This window comes from Lepisosteus platostomus, chromosome 26, assembly GCF_059453375.1.
Source record: "Lepisosteus platostomus isolate fLepPlt1 chromosome 26, fLepPlt1.hap1, whole genome shotgun sequence".
Taxonomy (NCBI): domain Eukaryota; kingdom Metazoa; phylum Chordata; class Actinopteri; order Semionotiformes; family Lepisosteidae; genus Lepisosteus; species Lepisosteus platostomus.
The window spans coordinates 4,471,649-4,490,434 of NC_142636.1; the positions used below are offsets into that span (position 1 = coordinate 4,471,649).

The window sequence follows — 18,786 nt, forward strand, 5'->3', positions numbered from 1 at the left end:
CCTCGTGAAAACCGACTGCTGCTAGCTGACATTTTTTTTCCATAATTTTTCCACTTTTCTTTTGTGTAACTCAGTTTTAGCGGGAAAGTCCACATCATATATTTTGTGTGCAGTTTTGAAATGTTGTTCTATATTTTCCTTTTTTGCATAGATTCTAGCATTGCAGATTTGAATGCAAAATTACAAAAAAATAAATCATGCTCCCATTCCCTGTGGTAACGGTAAGTTTTTGGTCTCTTTGCTTCATCATTTTCACTCAAACACTACAACTATCAAATAGGCAAATAATCTTATCAAACTGTTGGCGAATTTGTCAATAACCAAGAGAACATTCTTGGGTAGCACTCAAAACACAATTTACGGAGCTCCTGTAGCCTTTTTTTCAGTGTCAGGCAGCACTCAGAGACTTTTACAACCCATTCGACAGGTGTTAAACACACACAAAGGGTGATACAATGTATGACATCACATCCACAGATCTGAATACATTTTCAGGCTATCGAAAAAGGTAAATAGTCAAAAAGCCCATTTATTTTTTGCCAAAAATTCTTATGATCAATCGACTGGCAAGCACTCCGCAATCGACTGGTTGGGCACCCCTGTACTATGCTGTAATACACTTGTAGTATACTGTGTTACTTAATATGCTTATTGGAACAATACAGAGAATACCAACATTTATCTGCTTTATATGGGAAAAACTCAATTTAACCTGCTAATTTTATTTTACATGATGCACTTGAGGTTTATACATGGCAAATGTGTTTATCTCCTTAATCAGAACTGTAATGTTAGCCAGATTAAATAATGACTGATTTGAGTGCAAAGAGAAGCTTTAATCTGATTCTTTATACAGTAACAGACTTTACAAGGGACAAGAGTTGCTAGAAATGATCCTGTTTTCCAAAGGTCAATAGGGTGTTCAGTTTTCAGGCACAACACACATTATATATTTGGTTTCTTTGGTGCTCTATTTTCTGTTAAGTACTGTATGGTGGAAGCAAACTACTCAACTGTAGACAAGTTCAGAGACAATGTTTCAGTGCAGGTTGCTATCCTATTGCTATAATCTGTAGCATTTGTACAAAACTACAACAGTGAAAAGAGCATGACTTATGGGCATAATAAATAAAACACAAAACGAATGCACTGTATTAATAAATTTGTTCTCTTCAAAAATAGTTGAAAAGTTTACAAAAATGAAGCTTTGCAATTTACACTTGTCGAAATCAGTCTATTTCCCAACCTGCAGTTTGTCAATGGAAGAGAGGCTGAACATTCATTTTTAAAAGAAGATTTACAAAAAGAGGATTCACACTTACTTTTCACAATGAGTTTGGTTCCATTATTAAACCTCAGAGGTCAGTAATAAACCCCAGAGTCGCTGTGCTGTAAGTGCTATATTGTCAGCGTGCAGCCTTTCTCGTTGTTACTAGTGACAGTATTCTGATCTGAATAGAGTAATGAAACAATGAGACTGCTGTCAGATTCCACCTTGAGCCAGGTAACACTAGCGCAGGACGTCGAGCCATGATTAAGACATGTCAGATTGACTGTGCTGCCAGCTGTAGCGTTCATGTGGAGGGGTCTGTAGAAATCCTGTGTAAATACAGCTGAAAATACACAAAGCAAATTAAACTAATTACTTTATTGGAACAAGTAAAAGGTTTATTCCATGCTGAAAAAGAAGAAGAAGAAGACACCTGAAGAATGCCCCACGGCCGAAATGTTGTGTTTTCTTTCTTCTCTTTTCAGCATAGAATAAACCCATTACTTGTTCCTTTGCAGCCTACGCATACTGATGCAACTACCCACCTGAACTACTAATCACTTTATTGCTTTTTTTTCTGTGTACAGTGTTTTGACTACATGAAACATCTCCTTTATCAGTCATCATTAACACTTTGGAGTGGCAGGTATATGTGTATATCAGCAAGCAGTATGTTGCTGAAAATACATCAAACTTAACAGAACATTGTATGGAAATACTGCACATGTATTACTGCACATTACTATATATATTTACAGAATGTTATTCCCCAATTAATTTATTTTGTGTTGATTTCAGTGACGTAATACCATATGCTAAAGAGTACAAACATACTGTCCATATGTTTACAAACATAATGTACATATCTAAATGTCCATAATTGTGCACAAATGTAACATGGTAAATAATAAATAATCCATGCAGTATTATCATAATTCAAATTTCAATCCTTTTTATTGAGCATTAAACCCCTATAACATCTAAATACTAATACTAAATTATGTTTTAACAAATGCAAGCATTTCTTTTAACATTTTTTTCAACTCATAAAAGCATTTTTGCAAATGTATAGTCTTCAACATCTTCGCCTGTGAAACAAATAACATTGGTATAATTAGTTTTCATTATCAGCATAAAAATACTCTATGTATTCTTCTGTATGTAAAATAAGAATTTCTCAATTTCCTCTTAAAACACAATGTATCAATTTCCTCTGAAACATTCAATATTTAAATATTGTATGTACACATAAAAGAATGAGAGCAGAAAAAGTGACACTTCATGTCAAGTTGAATATGTAAAAAACACAAACAAATTAATTTTTACCTTGATTGATTTCATAGAAAATCAGAAGACGGGCCCACATTTCGATAGCTGGAAGATTTTATAAAATTAAAAAAGATGAAAAACACTTGTGTCAGTTTAACAATGAGGAGACGTGAGTTTGTGGTCATCACCAAACGTGGTCACCTCAGACAGAGCACAGGAAAGGAGTGGGTGGTTGTTATGAGGCACTTTTGAAAACTTCTTTTTTCACAGATTGCAAGAGTGGGTTCTATTCATTTGCAAAACCACAGAATGGAAAAAACAGAACATGTTTCATGTTATTTATTCTTTGATGGAGCATTCTTTCAGTATTGATATCAAATTAAAGGTCATCTGTCACAAAGGCATTCTTTCCGGACCCTATGCAGACGACACAATCCGGGGTAGAGTAAGGAAAACACAGGAAAAAAAACATGCAGGGGTCAGGAATGAAAACAGGGGGCGTGTCCATGGTGCGCTGGTGTTTGGGGAAGGTGTGGCTGAGGCAAACTGTCCAAAACTGAGTCCAATGGGGAATCCGAGAGAAGGCAAAAGTCTAGAGCTGGGCGGTCCATCCAAGACGAACAGAATTAAAACAAGAACCGGGTCGGAACCGGCACAGGAACAGGAACTTAAAACCTTTATGGGACCAGGCGCTCCAGGTCCCGGACTTGCCTGGTACAGGAACCAATGCAGAGCCCGGAACAGAGTTAGTGCCTGCCTTTTATAGGACGGGGGGCAGGAACCGGAGGCAGGTGCAGGGAATGAGTACTGAACTAGGAAGGGCTGGAGCGTCTTTAAGAGGAGGGGTTTATGTTCGTGACGGTTATCTATCAAAAACATTTTAATTTCAAAAGCCTGAACTGCCCTGTTGTCCAGTTTCTTCTAATGCTACAGCTGAAATAGAAAGTTCTCCTCTGCTTTTCGATTTTCAGATTTGGGAGAAATCTGTACAACTGTATCTACGCACTTTAGCTTCTTCATGAATTTCTTGTATGATCAATACTTCAGATATTGTCTTTCCTGTATGGTTTGCGTACTGTACAAAAGCTCAGACTGTCTGTGCAAAACTTGCTACAGCAAAATATCGGAGACTGTCACATTCGTTCTGTTTTAAGTATTTTAGTCTGTCCTCAGGTCTAATTCATTAATAATTGTTTGCACTTTATCCACATCTGTCATGATTTTTTAGATTAATTCATTATCCATTCTATTAAAAAGACTCAGCTCTGTCTGTGTATTATGTGAGCAATTCTGTTAATCATCTAACATCTTCCCTGTTTAGAACAGCTCATTTTAAAATAAAAACATTCAGAATTAAGGATATTTTTAGTTGAAATGTTATACATTTATACAAATATTTTATGTGAGAGTATTATTTAGTATTTTGATTAAATTCATATTCCGTGGGAAATATTTGTTTAAATGTATGTTAAAATCTGTATACAGATGCAACCATTTAGAATGTGCTTCAAAACTTATAAGTTTTTGTATTTTTTAGTTAAACACAGTTCACAGAATTATTAGCAAGTCGTAATAAATAGTAATTAGAAGACAATTTCATTTTAGGTTTTAACAGTAAAATACATTATCCCTTTCAAAACGTGCTATATTTAAAAGCAATTAAACATAAAAAAACAAACAGAGGTCAGTAGTTTTGAATGAGTCTAAGAATGACTTATGATCATATGCTTTAAATCTGTCTCTGTGAGAAGCATTGGTGGCTTAGTGGAAGAATTCTTGGCTGCTACACAAAACGCTCAAGTTTGATTCCAGGCCAATGCCAGCCTCCTGGAAGATATTATTATTGGAGAAAAAATATTTAAGTAGTATACTCTATTGACATATTTTATTAATTTTATATTTCAAAATATATAGAATATTAAATGATTATTAAAAATAAAAGTTGGTCTGTTTCACAATGCAAAATTACTCAGCCATATACTTTATTTTAGAAATAGTTTATTGTTATAGTCTGTTATAGATGCGTCTTTGCAGGTTTACATATGCATTTAAATAAGCTATATTTTGTCTTAATGCTAAATTAAGTTATAAGTAGTCAGGACATATTTTTTTACAAAGTAAAATAAGCATTTAAAAAAAGAGTGCCTGTAAATTCCTTCTGCATGTGTGTAGGTGACACCAGACAACTAACAGTGAAGCACCAGCACTGGGTGGGACCTGCAGGACGTCACCACAGCCAGGCAGCACAGGACATCATGACGGAGATGCCAAGAAGTGATCCAGTGGGTTTTATGGGAATTTGAGTTTCTAAGCTAATTCGGTGTCTGTGAGCAATTTTAGTCTGTTTCTGTAGCTGGCTCCCCTCCGACTGATGTTAACTCATATGCCTTAACAGGCACAGTGAGCTAGTAGCTACTGCCTGCTTTCGGGAAACATTAATATTAAGTAAATAATTGCATCTAGATGAAGGCAGTGTTTTGTAATAATAAAGTTTGAATCTGTATAGATATTCACAGAATATAGTATTGTGACACCTTATTTCAAATTCAAGTTTATTTTTATTTTTTTTAATTTTTTGCACATAACCTGTTATCTTTTTGTTGTTTTGCACATTGCCTGTTGTTGTTTTTTGCACACTGCCTGTAGTCTCTGTCTTTCTTTTGCTACACAATTGTATTGTTGTTGTTGTTGCTGTTGTTTTTTTTCTCTTCGTACTACTTATGTCCGAGAGCTAGCATAAGAAATAGCAAATAGCATAGAGAAATAGCATTTCGTTATACCATATACCATGTATATGAGCGTAATGACAATAAACTTGAACTTGAACTTGAACTTGAACTTGATTTCAAGTCGTGGTAGTAAAATGTTTACAATATCCTGTCTCAACAATGTGATTATTGTATTTAATGATTTAATAAACATCAATGGTGTAATAAACATTTATTATGGTACCACTTTTTCTGACAGTCACACACAGCAACAGTCCTTTAAGGATTCACTGCATCATCTGGCAGTTTTAGAGTAGTTTAGATCAGATTATCTGAAAAACAAAAAACATGATGCAGCACTGTTAGTTATACCGTGGATCTTACTACAGCATACAACCTGGCATCTCATACATTCTAGATGGCTGCATCTATAAGATAATAAATAGACAATATTATGATACTATTCATATAATAATATTAGGTAATACATAATATTCTGTGTATATTGGCATAATTAAAAATGCAGAGGAACTCTTTGCTTTTAATACCACTTTATTTGTGCTGAAATAATCACAATTGCAGTATGCATACTGTACCCACCAATAAACTGCCTCCTGAACAGCAAAAATACAAACCTTGAGCTCTTGTTTTCCTGCATCTCATGTTGTTCCCTCTAAGAGGTTTCTTACTGTGGGCATGGACAGTACATTTGCAATGCTCTTATATATCAAGAATGTTATATGCTCTGCAAAATTTTCATTATATTTTCAACTTGCAAAAACTTCAGAAATATCTAGATACAACCTACAATTGTTTTGCATGTCTTTAGCAGCTACAAAAACCATTTTTGTGGCAAACACTTTTCAGCAACCTGTACTGATGTAAAAACAATTATCAGTTTCAGTGTAACAGAGGTTATCTCACCCAACACAGAGCAATGTGCTATGGTTGTGTGGGTGTTTAATATAAATGGTTTTGCAAGTCTCTTGCTTAAATAATTTAAACAATTTTGTTTCCATCCTCCCTTCCTCACCCTGTAAGAGTGTCGGTGTCACAATGTGGTGGTCAGGCAAGAAAGAAAAAAGTAAATGTAATATTAGTAAATGTGTGCTTAACTATTGAGGTGCTTTATTACAGTATATTTGCACAATGCTTGGGCTGCTAACATATTAACAGCTCTGCAACAGTGGTTACAGGAAAATCAGGTCATATCTCTTAAGAGATGGTGGGTGAAAAACATAATATATTTCCACTTCAGCTTGATCACAGGATACATAATGAGGTTAGGTGTCATGGAGAAGGACAAGTATTATGGCTTGGTAAAGTATTTATTTACTCATTTAAGTTCTGAGCACCAGAAGAAACTTATTTACAACTGCATGACATTCACAAATGTATTACCAAAATAATTAAACATAGAGTCACCAGAACACATTGTAGCCTGGAGGGGTTCTGTACACAAGATATTGTACATAATATAAAAAATATTAAAGTGAGACACTGGCTATGAGACACTGGCCATGGCTATGAGCTGTGTTCAGTGTTTCATGAATCTGCATCATCATTCTAGGAAGCCCTTCCAATTCCTCTATGACATGCTTGGTGGAGCATAGAGACCTTATCCCATCTGATTCCATAAATTAGGAAATTCTTCAACATGCCTTGTCCTGCTGTCATGTTGTCATGAGCCCACGGGAAGAGCAGCAAGTCACATTTGAAAACTTGATCAATGTAGCACCATGCAGTCATCTAGCAATCAATAACTAAAATAGTTACTAGACACTGCTGCCCAGAGCGTTACACCTCTATTTCAAGGGGACTGTTGCACACAATTTCCATTTTTTGTACATCTATACCACTGTAAATGATAGCCAGGATGGTCTGCACAAAACCTTGATTCATCACTAAAGAGGTCTTGCTTTCAGTACCAGTGAGTCCACCTGACTTTTTGTTGAAATCGCTTTGATAATTGTTGATGAATATTGATGGGGAATTGAACCCACAACTGACCTACCGATGATGTGTTTTGCTGCAATGTCTTTCCAGGTTGGTGGCTGTGAGAACTGTGGATTTGATCAGTGCCCTGTCAACTCTATCATTGTGGGGATTTAGTGTTTATGAAACACTCAAAGTTACTTGAGTGCATCACTATCAGTCATGAACGATTAATTCATCCAAGTGACACAAAAATATCAGTATTCAGAATTCAAGAATATATTTTCATACTTATCATAGTACAATAATCATTTGTGTAATCACCTGTATCCCTGTTCATTTTTATGAAAATACTTCATGTAGAATTTGTAAAGTGGATTATCATATCTGAAGCACCAACAGTCAAACCATTTTTTTCTTTTCTACTTTTCAGTATGGAATTGACCTCCTTTATTTCTTTGTGGACTACTTACTAATTCAGATCCCCACTTGAACTTCATGTGGATTTGTGTGGACTGACATTTTTAAAAAGCTTTCACGTATGAAATCCTTTTGTGTTAATATTAGTAGTGAAATGGAAACTCTGATTCTGAGAATTTAAAACAAAAAATCTGGTTTGAATGATGAAGATCATTAATATCTTATATGTGTTTATTGCTATATACAGTTACATTTTGGTAAGTATTTAAACAGTTAAGCTTGTTAAACAAATTTAGGAAATGAACCATGCTTAAAGAAGTAGTAACTCACATTAGAGTCCTACATACAGTACAGCTCCACACTTATGACCTGACAGTCCCCTAACCTTAAAAATACATGGAGAATTTTCAGTACACTTTTTTCATGATATACATAACCATGATATTCATAGTAACATAAAAATGCCTGAAAAATACATGAGGTCTCATTGCAATGCTGTGTGAGCAAGATACAACACCACACTCAAAGATGGAATACACTGCCCTCTAGCATCATCTGAGTGATAGAATTAAGAAGCTCAACAGAGGAAAGATCTAAAAACCAGTTAATGGTAGATAGTGGGAATCCGCACATGAATAAGAAGATTGCCATTTCTTATAACCCCTGAGCTATATTAAGTAGGAAAACTAAATAAAACAACATCTCATTTAAGGCCAGGAGAACAAAAACCATGGACAGGTCCTGAAAGTGAAACTGAAAGAAGTGAGGGGAGAATGTGGAACCAGCTGCTTAAAAGAGAAGGATTTAAGATTAAACTCATGGACTGGAGAACGATGCTACTGTATATAAATACTGACCTTGAAAAGAGAACTGGCTTGTGAATGTGGAAGAAAACTTTTTTTTTTTCAATGGCAGCTTATGTAGACATACTTGTGGCAGACAGGTGCTTAAACAAAGAGCTAGGTTTATATAAGTTTATTTTTTACCTTTTGGTATGAAAAAATAAAACTGCTGTTGATCACTGAAACAGACCTGGGGTCTGTCTGTGAGGCACGTCTGCCTGTTTTGGTGACCGTGCCCCCTGCAGCATCACAGAGAAGATAACACAGTTAAAACCTGATGGCAGTACAACACTTGAATGTAAAGCAGTTTAAAAAATAGAATATGGGCAGTTCAGAATTTAGAAGCCATGACAATACTGTACATTACTTTTGGAAAAATACAGCAATAAAAGTAAGTATTATCTTTGCAGTATGACAGTGACCCAAAACATGAACAACTTCTCAGCAGGAAAAAAAAGTGGAAAATCTTAGACTGCAAAGATGATCTCCAGCTTTAAATATAATTGGTCATACATTTGACAAGCTAAAGAAAAGATTGAAGCCAGAACAAGTAAAGAAGCAGCAAGAACCGAACATGGCTGCATTAATGTGGAAAACTTAAGGATACCTGACTGATTGAGGGCTAGGATGCTCCTGGAGAAAGGGAAAGTAAAAACAGAAAGGTGATGAACAGCCCAGGCAAGTGTAATGTAATGTTTCTTTATTAGCCCTATACAATTTCTTGCATTAGGAATTCATCTTTTTGCATACCCCAGCTTTTCTCCAAGGAGACAGACAGGGAGAGAAGCTTGGGGTCAGAGCACAGGGTCTGCCATTGTACAGCACCCCTGGAGCAGTTGGGGTTAAGGGCCTTGCTTAGGGGCCTAATGGAGTAGGATTCCTCTGCTGGCCACGGGATTTGAACCAGCAACCTTCTAGTCACAGGCGCAGATCCTTAGCCACAGAGCCACCGCTCTGCCCTAGCGGCAATGCTTGGTATTAAGACAGAATTAAGAGTTGCTGTGCTTTCCTAAATAAGGCCCCATCTCTCTCTCTTCATCTCTGTGGTGCAGCCACAGAGAAGATATTCATGCTTTCGTGTTTCGTGTTTTCTTTTTGAACAACTCCCAAATGAGGATGCACTTAGCTAAGCCTGGCCATCATGATCAATGGTCATCCTTGGTGCCTATCTGTCTATGGAATTCTGGGGGACATCTGGATTGCAGTCCTAGGTGTCAGGGGTCAGTGAGTCATCTCTCACATTGATTAACCAGTCAAGGACTTGCAGGACGTGGTAACACCATGTGGGTCTCTAACGCCCGCCAAACTCTCAACCAATCATCACACATCTGTGTGTTGGTTTAAACAGCGGCACAAGCTCAGGTCATTGCTCTCCTTGGCCATTTTCGTGCACCCTCAGAGACAATCATGTGACAACCAGTGTTGTCTGCACTGGGACTTGGACTTTGCTCTAAATGGGAGGCTGAGTATCCCATACGTACTCAGAATTCTGCAACGACCAACGTGAATGCTCTGCTTGATCTATGGCAGCCTATAGTTGGACCCTGAGTCAGTACAGCTGCAAGGAGTGGTCCCAGTCAGAGGCCAGGAACAAGAATCCAAAGGGAGGCCAGGCTAACAGGGAAATTCTCTCCAGACAGAGTGGACACGGGATGCCTGGCTCCCCAGGAAGAAACAGAAGTCTCTGTTGGAACCCGAGAGACAGGAGGGTAAGGAATAGGAAAGAGCCCTCAACCAAGAGAGGGAGTCACCTTAATGAGGAGCCAGAAAGGTGGCCAGAAAGAGGACAGAGAAAAGAAAAAAATGTAAGGGGCAGGACTAAATGTCACACCCTCTGCAGCCAGAGGGCACTCCTACCCTGTCCTGTCCCTAGTTTCCTCTGCTTTGCTGTCCTTCCAGTCAGCATTGATGTTCAGATGTCCTGAGACCTGCCTAGCACCAGGTCGCCCCACGTCCGCTGCCTGAGGGCATTGGTTTCTATACAACTGCTGAGCACGAGCAAACCCCTGTCCCGCCGCTACGCATAGAGTCTTTTTCCGCTCTCCTGCCAATCCACAGTTCGTCCCTTCCGACATCCGTGACAGAATGCTGAGCCTCCTACTGACCCCGCGAGCGGCGCTTTTTGTTTTCCCGCAGTTTTTTTCTCTCTCTGGGCTTTTTTTCCTCAGCTCTCACGCCCTCTGCAGCCAGAGGGTGCTCCTACAGACGCAGCCATTCAAAATGCACGGGCGATACCGCATTATTTTCCGGTGCGCTTTACGCAGTCTACCGCGAGTTACCGGTAAATACCGCTAGTTACCGTAAATTCTCCAATAATACCGTAAGTAAAATAATAGTATCCAGAATTTCCGCAAGGTGGAGCTAATAAAGCTCAACCTCTCATGTTTGAGCTGTCGCCATCAAAGTCTTTAACGAAGCTATTACTAATAGTATTAATAATGAATGACCTTGGACAAGCTGTAAGTGTAAACTCAAAGTATTGCCCTGGTCCACATTATTTTTTTCATTGACCGTCTTTGTAAAAGTAACACCACAGCATTTCGCAATCACGCATTTGTTTCCAATCATGCAAAGTACAGTAATTTTTTAGAATCGATTCACCATGCCTTTCACATGCTCATAAAAGAGATTGATTTAGGAACATAAACATATTACCGTATGCAAACTGTACTGTATACAGTATGTATATGTATATTTAATGTCTTAACTGTGCCCGTTTAAGTATTGAATATTTATATGGAATTTTACCACTGAAGGGAAATCTTAGTACCTGAGCATAAAAAGAATAGGAGCATACTGTAACGCGTGTGAAACTATATTAATTTTGGAACTTAAACATACAGTATATGGCTGGTCTCGGTACTTTAAAGAAAACATACACACCAGTATTCCATTTCTCCCTAAACATTTTAAGCATCGAAGTCTTAAACTAACGTGATACCGGAGTCAACAAGCATACTTTTAGAATTTGATTAAAAGGGAATTTAATATGGAATCGCATATCTAAAGAAATTAATAACGATATAATTATATTCATGTTGCAAAAAAACTGCAACGGACATAAAAACTCCCTTGCTTTTAACAGAGCATTCCATAATTTCTAACTACGAAAATTATTTAAACTGCGACACTTATCATTCAACCAAAGCTCGAAATATCACAAGGATCCTCTAGAGCACAGCAAAGACTGTATTAAAAGAATCGCGTATCTAAAGAAATTAATAAGATATAATTATATTTGTGTACTGCGACAGGGCTGTGTAGGGCTGTTTCACCTCTCTCTTCATGTGACTCTATTCAAAAGCCATTTAGCAAAGAGGGGATGAGAAGAGTGACAAACTAGTATACAGTACTTTAGATCTTTTTTTCTGAACCGGGGAAAATCTGATCATGTTTCTCTATAACAATAATAAAAAACATTGCCACACCCGGACTGTTAAACCAATGCATTAGCACGTCAAAGCCCATTGAGGAGCCAGGCGCAATAACTGTTTTGTCCTTTGATTTACTGATCTGCATTAATTACAGAAATCGAGTTCCTGCTCTTTGCAGACGACCTGGTCCTGCTGTCGCCCACAGAACAGAGGCTGCGTCAGAACCTGGCACTGCTGGAGCAGCACTGTCAGACCTGAGCGCTGACAGTCAATCTGGACAAGAAATCTGGACAAGAAATTGTCGGATTATGAACGAATAAAAGCATCTTATTAAAAACACGTTTGCGTTTGTTTGGGAGCTATATTATGTATTTTTCATATGTAAGATATAATGATGTGTTCCCGCTTACACATCGCACGACTTTAAAAGCTAGAAAAACAGGTTTCGATTCACATTATCTGGTGAGCCTTGTTTTGTCAAAGGACAGCACAAAAAAAACAGACAATACACAGGGGGGGAGGGCAAGCGAGAAGGAGAGTTTTTTACCCTCTGTCAAAAAAAACCAAATCACCTGGGGCAGAGACTTTGGGGGGATCATTGTGTGGTACAGAACGGAGCTCAGTCAATTCAAACAAGTTCAGCGCTGATTCAGTTTAAAAAAAACTCCCTTGCTTTTAACAGAGCGTTTCATAATTTCCAACTACGAAATTTATTTAAACTGCGACACTTATCATTCAACCAAAGCTCGAAATATCACAAGGATCCTCTAGAGCACAGCAAAGACTGTATTAAAAGTATACTAGTGACAAACTAGTATACTTTAGATATTTTTTTCTGAACCGGGGAAAATCTGATCATGTTTCTCTATAACAATAATAAAAACATTATTTTACATATCACATTTATGTGATATCACCTTAAGGACAGCACATACAAGGGTTAATTGCACAATGGACCGCGCAAATAAATTTAAAATAGTCTTCTTTAGGTGTGAGGGCAGGAGTGGATCGCAGAAGGCATAATCAGCAAATTAGGAAAACAAAGAACAGGACAGGTGAGACGTTTATCCAGAGAGCGAGTGATCAAAAAGGAACAGCTGTTATGCCCAGGTTTTATGCTCTCTCTCTGCTGAATGAATAAAAGCATTTTATTAAAAACGCGTTTGCATTTGTCTGGGTATTTACCTTGTAATCTGTGGTTTACATCTACTGTATTGCTTTGAGATGCCACTTTTAAAGGTGATATGTAAAATAAAGTTTTTTATTATTGTTATAGAGAAACATGATCAGATTTTCCCTGGTTCAGAAAAAAGACGATTAAAATCTGTAATCTTTGCACTTGTATGTCATCAGAAAATACAAGAAGTTTCTGCTTTGTGTAAGGATGGTATCAAAAAGCAATCTAAGTGGTGAGAAAGCTGTGCTCCTCAAAGCGCTTTACAGGATAAAAACAACAGCAATAGTGTTAAGCTGGGCAAATGATTTTTTTATAGAAATACAAAATGAGATATAATGATGTGTTCCGGCTAAGACATTAACGAGTACAACCCCCCTCTCTGCGGGAGTGCTGGCTGTGATGAATTAAACCGGTTTCACAGGTATTTTCAAAGTAGAAGGGGGCGAGATTTCCAGCGAAAGACACCTCCCCCTCCAAAGCCAAGGAAGTTCAGTACTTACTAGTTAAGAAAGCTAGGCTCCTCAATGAAATCGCTTTAACATGCTAATGCGTTGGTGTAACAGTCCGGGTGTGGCAAGCTTCTAATGTCAACTCGACTCGATTGGAAGACAATGAACATATTCTAACCCTAAATGAATTAATAGCAAACATGGTTTACATAAAATACATTTTTCCAAGAAAGTTTATAATAATACGATCTATAGTTGAAATCTGAGCCTTAATAAAAAGAAAAAGCATTTTTGAGAGCAATCACGCTGTGTTTATGTAGAAAAAGCGATTAGGTTTATGAGCAATCTAATTACTTATTCCTTTAAAACGTTATATAAAATAAAGTTTATTATTAATTTTCTGGATAAAGCAGTGAATATTATTATGGATAAGACAAAGATAACGATCCTGATCAGTTTAGAAATCTGTGTACGCTGTAAGGTTTTTACTTCTTAAACTTTTAAAATACACGTTTCGAATAGAAAGAAATAATCTTCCTGGTACAGTATGTATAGCAAACCAGCACGTCTTTTTTTAATTAAAAAGACTTCGATGCTTAAAATGTTTAGGGAGAAATGGAATACTGGTGTGTATTTTTTCTTTAAAGTACCGAGATCAGCCATATACTGTATGTTTATGTTCCAAAATTAATATCGTTTATGGCCTTCACACGTGTTACAGTATGCTCATATTCTTTTTATGCTCAGCTACTAAGATTTCCCTTCAGTGGTAAAATTCCATATAAATATTCAATACTACAACGGGCACAGTAAAGACGTTTACTGTAAATCTTTCTACGACAGACCAACGGACCACGAGTGCCCCTGTCGGTCAACCAATCACGTACCGCTGTCCTTGCTGTCCTTCCAGTGTCTCTCTCTCTGGGGCTATACATTTCTGGGTCACTCATTCCCCTTTGCTCAGCATTGATGTTTGGATGTCCTAGACCCGCCTAGCACCAGGTCGCCCCACGTCCACTGCCTGAGGGCATTGGTTTCTATATGACTCCTGAACTGCTGAGCCCAAGCAAACCCCCGTCCCCCCAGTACGCACGTCTTTTTCCTGTCTCCTGCCATTCCATGGTTCATCCCGTTCTGACATCCGTGACACTAAACAGGAACAAAAACAGGACTGCTAGACAGGGAGTAAAGGAGGTGAGTGGGCTGCATGGAGTAGCCCACAGTCCTGCAGTCCTGGTCGACAGAAGCTGCCACCTGGAAGGGAGTCCAGCAGGAGAAAAGTCCAAGGTGTCTAGGGCAGAGACTGGTTCAGAGGCTGTGGTGCACAGAGAAATCCTAGAGTGGAGTGGAATTGGGAATGGAGAAGCAGAGAGCCCTGAGATCCTGGAAAGTAAAAACTGCCTCCTATATGTGGGGCGGAACCACAGGGAAGGGAGGCCTAAAATAGCCCGGGGAATCTAGGAAGAAGGTCTGGGATTGCCTCGCAATCAAGAACAGTGCTGAGTGAAGTCCTGGAACTGGAGTAATCTGGTTTTTAAATAGAGAAATTGAGTAAGTAGGGAGCGGAATAATTGTTAATTAAAATGGTTTATGCAGCAAGCCCTGGAAAGCCTTGAGTCCTTGTGAGAATGCGATGGTTTCCCAGGGCAACCACTAGCCGACAGACGTCGTGTGAGAAGCGATCATAACAACAAAGTGTTGTAGACTCTGTCCAATTATTGACATTGCAGGAAGGCATAAAAGCTATACATCATCTTAAACAGAACAAATCAAGTTTTAAAGATTCAACAACTTTAATTAAAAACTTAGTCCAGATGCTTGAACCATGCCCAAAGTCTGACCAGTTAAGTCTGACCTCCAGAAAAAGGCTAGATACTGTATTGTCCTTCTTCAAAGCTGAAAGTATATTGTTTCTCCTTGGATGGGAAGCAAGTCACAGAATTAGCCACAGTAATGCTAGAACCCTTTTTTTATACAACTACAAAGCTGCATCAGCTGTGATACATTTCCTGGTCAAATATATGACAGCAGTGCGTATAGAGAGGAGGGGACTCAAACCCTACAATATTATGTGTTTTAACGTTCTATATTACACACTTTAAGTATAAGTATAAGTATGAGAGCAACTCATTGAATTCGTTTTATTCTGAATGCAGTTTTTGCATATTAATTTTGGTAAAATAATTACTGTTTTTATCATTATTAAATTTTAGAAACACCATCATAAGATTAAGTAGGGATGGTACTGGTGAATATTCTTCACTATGATACTCTAATAGTTTCCTCTCTTTTCATGTTATTTCCAAAACATCCAATATAAATAAAGAACTTCACGCTGGAAAAAAACTAAGTACACTGATTTTGGAATATTAAAAAACTTCCTATACATGACTACACACATTGTTTAACTATTTTATAACTGGAAAGTTGCATAACCTGCGTTGGTATAATATCATGGAAAATCCCCAAGACCGGCTCTTGATCTCTCAGTGGTCTGTGGGAACAATGGTTCCCTGAGAAACACGTAACAGGCTGTCATCCCTCATGATCATCTGGAGGGAGCCAGCGGTCGGTCTTTAACATGCCCACCCCTGAAAGCTGAGCTCCTGATAAAAATGTGGATCCCGTCTCTTCAGGTGTCTGAGGTAGGTGGAGAGAAGGAGCTGAGATCAGCCATGATCGGAAAGACTGAACCGACTATCAGAATACAACATTTTTTGTTTGAATGAAAGACTAATTTGGCTATAACACTGGTGATCTGTCGTTAGTCCATAGGTTTGAAACAATATAAGTTTAATAACTACTAACCACATCACAGAATTTCTTCAGGTCCTCTAATGGTCAGCTCTGTTACTCCACTCAGCATCCATACAAGGCTACCCACAAATTCTCTGGCACCTAGGCCTTTGTCTCTTTGTCAGCCATACCATTAAGGCTCTTCCTCCTGCCAGATCCTTCATGCATGCAAAATGTGGCCAAGTACACTCCCTTCTTCCAGCTTTTCCAAATCGCAGGGTACCCCTGAGCTCCCTCCTCAGTTATCCCTCAGGCGTGCTTTTCCATTTCTCACCCCCTCAGTCTGATCTCTCCTCTGACCTGATCATGGGCATCGCACTGTGGCCGCCAACGTTAAGGCTACAGCAATTGTACCTGATGACACACCTTCTAAAGGTTTTGGTGTTTTTTATAGAGAAAAATGCTTTACCTGGCCTCTTATTATATTATATTATATAATATTTTAAATTCCCTCTTCCCTATTGCCATTACCAAACTTATTTGGGCTGATGACCTTCATTTGCCAGCCATACTGAGGGTTACTACTGAGGTGCTTGAATTCTAGGGTTCTATTTGTATCCTGTTTACACAGTATTTGGCAATGCTCATATTATTGGTTACTCTCATCAAATTTCTTAAATTTATGACCCCAGAACATTTATATGATAATGTATTTATTTTCAAAGAAAGCAAAATGGAATGAAAATAAAGCAGCCAGCAGTTATATCACCCTGCAACTCGCAACTGGCAACCCACTGAAGGTAAGTAGGTGTGAGCCTGGTCAGTACCTGGATGGGAGACCTCCTGGGAAAAACTAAGGTTGCTGCTGGAAGAGGTGTTAGTGGGGCCAGCAGGGGGCACTCACCCTGTGGTCCATTTGGGGCCTAATGCCCCAGTGACGGGGACGCTGTACTGTAAACAGATGCTGTCCTTCGGATGAGATATAAAACTGAGGTCCTGACTCTCTGTGGTCATTAAAAACCCCAGGGCATTTCTCGAAAAGAGTAGGGGTGTAATCATGGCCTCCTAATAATCCCCATCTATGAATTGGCTTCATTACTCTGCTCTCCTCCCCACTGATAGCTGATGTGTGGTGAGCGTTCCGGCGCACTATGGCTGCCGTTGCATCATCCAGGTGGATGCTGCACAGTGGTGGTGGTGGAGGGGATCTCCATTACCTGTAAAGTGCTTTGAGTGGAGTGTCTGGAAAAGCGCTAAATAAGTGTAAGCAATTATTATTATAAATTATTAAAGGTATTAACGGATTTTCTTTAAGTTACAGTTTTTACTTTAGCTCATTCATTTTGGTCTGTGTGAGTGCAGGAAAGTAACTTCACAAAAAGTGAAGGATGAAAACAGGAGTATCCTTAATTAAGTGATTTGGAATAAATCAAGAATGACTTCAGAAAACAAATTACTATTCAGTCTTATGAAATCAAAATTATATGTGCTTTCAGCGCAACATGTACTATATGCAGTGTCATAGAATTGTATAATTGAATTGTTCTGATTTAGATTAATGACTTTCTTGGGTCCAGTAATTTGGTGCCACCCAAGATAGGACACAAATCAAAGCAGATGAGACTATTGATGAGATTACTGGTTTTATTTTTATATTTTTTGATTAAACATTTCAACAAATTTAAAAAATAGGTGTTCTTACAAATCATTCTATTAATTAAATTTTATTTTACTTATCCGAAAGCATTTTCGGTTTGCTTTCTACTTATCAGTTTTACTTCCCATTTCTTTTAATCAAAAGCTCAAGTTCTGAGCTAAACTTCGAAGCTTTAATGTGCATTATGGTAATTGTTTTAGGAAAATCCCCTGCTTTGCAAATTCCAGGGAAAATACAGTGACGAGTGATGGGAAAACATGCAATACAGCCTCCCGCTATAAAACACGGAAGTTTCACTTATTCCCTTGCTTACAGTTATCTCTACACCAGACAGCTCCTAAGGTAAGTTTATTACTTCTCATGTACTCTTCTCGTTGTTGAGAGTAAATTCTAGAAACAATGACATGCCTTCAAATAACAGCCAAACAGGTTGAGAGGTATTGTTTGTACAAATGTTAATAACCAGGAACAAGTATAAATTCTAATACTGTTAACGATGCGTGTGTTTGTTAGAATAGAAAAGAAAATGCTATAAAAATTATAAGATACATTTTAAAAGTATTAGGAAGAAAATAAGAAACCATGAAATAATGTAAAAGAGAGCATTTCAGCCAATTAAGTTAATTTAATTTAAATGAAAACCTTTTAATGCAACCTGACAATTATAACTCATCAGCATGTCTAAGCTATATATTGTCTGTAACAAACTCTATATAGTTTTGTTTCTTAAAACCACTCATAGATTTTTCAGAGATTTAAATGAAACTAATAATTCTTAGCAGAGTATAATTTGTTTCTTAAGAAACAAATTTCAGTGTTTTAAATAGAGGTTTAGGAGAAAGACATCCCCAAATTTCATACACTTCACTCACCTTGTAAAAAGTCTTGAATTTCTTTGAACCCCTTCCTCAATGCCATCATCAACCTCACAGCAGGTCTTTGGTTTATT

General features: G+C 37.9%; 2 long non-coding RNA genes across 2 annotated transcripts in view; one reads left to right on the top strand and one right to left on the bottom strand.

Moving 5' to 3' along the window:
* Positions 1-18,786, bottom strand: part of LOC148639743 (uncharacterized) — a 19,483-nt gene continuing 697 nt past the window's right edge. Inside the window, exons 2-3 of the long non-coding RNA XR_015930560.1 lie at positions 2,597-5,579; positions 1-1,613 (exon numbers count right to left, since the gene is read on the bottom strand). This is a non-coding gene — a long non-coding RNA (uncharacterized LOC148639743). The remainder of the gene's footprint in view (positions 1,614-2,596; positions 5,580-18,786) is intronic.
* LOC148639744 (uncharacterized) overlaps positions 18,048-18,786 on the top strand; it is a 10,755-nt gene continuing 10,016 nt past the window's right edge. The window contains exon 1 of the long non-coding RNA XR_015930559.1: positions 18,048-18,179. This is a non-coding gene — a long non-coding RNA (uncharacterized LOC148639744). The remainder of the gene's footprint in view (positions 18,180-18,786) is intronic.